The 676-nt window shown below is 41.4% G+C and overlaps 1 long non-coding RNA gene across 1 annotated transcript; it reads left to right on the forward strand.

Annotated features, from left to right (window-relative positions):
- On the forward strand, positions 1-670 carry LOC112140991. Its single transcript, XR_002918304.1, has 3 exons — positions 1-139; positions 240-310; positions 533-670. It is a non-coding gene; the product is annotated as an uncharacterized LOC112140991 (long non-coding RNA).
- Positions 671-676: the final 6 nt, after the last annotated feature.

Raw genomic sequence — 676 nt, forward strand, 5'->3', positions numbered from 1 at the left:
CATTTGAGAGCGCCCTCTGGCGGTATCCTCCAGGTGTTTACAAAAACAGTGATTACATCAGAACGCTATTTCAAAGATGGCGGAACGCCTGCTGCCGTTCACATGCAGGTCTGCAACAGCTCCAACTCGGCAGAAACAGGTAAGGAATTCAAACATACATTTGTAAATACAAGTATAAAGTCCCTTTATGGGTACAAACATGGTAAAATTACATATAAATTGTCCACGAACATTTGCAGGGAGTGTAGGCCCGTTCCCATGCAGGCGTCGAAGTCCGGTCGTCTCCGAGCAGCGGTCAAAGTAAAACTATGTACATATATACAATTATTTCGAGTTTGCATATTTATATATCCCATTCTTTCGTTTTTCATATTGTTTTATGTTTATGGGCAGATATGGGGATAAAATATGCAAAGGGGAGTAGGTATTAATGTATTTACAGGAGATTATGTATTAATTTATTAATAATAAGTATATTAATTAATTTCAATTATATATTAATTATTAATAGGCTATTCTTCTCCTCTTAAAGGGAGGTGGGAGCAGAAACATCCTAAAGGGGGCATAAGGAGAGCAAGCAGGAGAAGGAAGGTCAGGGGTCATCCCAGGTCCAACCCATGGGGAGAGCTGCAGGATCCGGCCGGGTTAGAAGGACAAGTGTTCGGACCCCACCCTC

This window comes from Oryzias melastigma, linkage group LG15 (assembly GCF_002922805.2).
Source record: "Oryzias melastigma strain HK-1 linkage group LG15, ASM292280v2, whole genome shotgun sequence".
In the NCBI taxonomy this organism is placed as follows: Eukaryota; Metazoa; Chordata; class Actinopteri; order Beloniformes; family Adrianichthyidae; genus Oryzias; species Oryzias melastigma.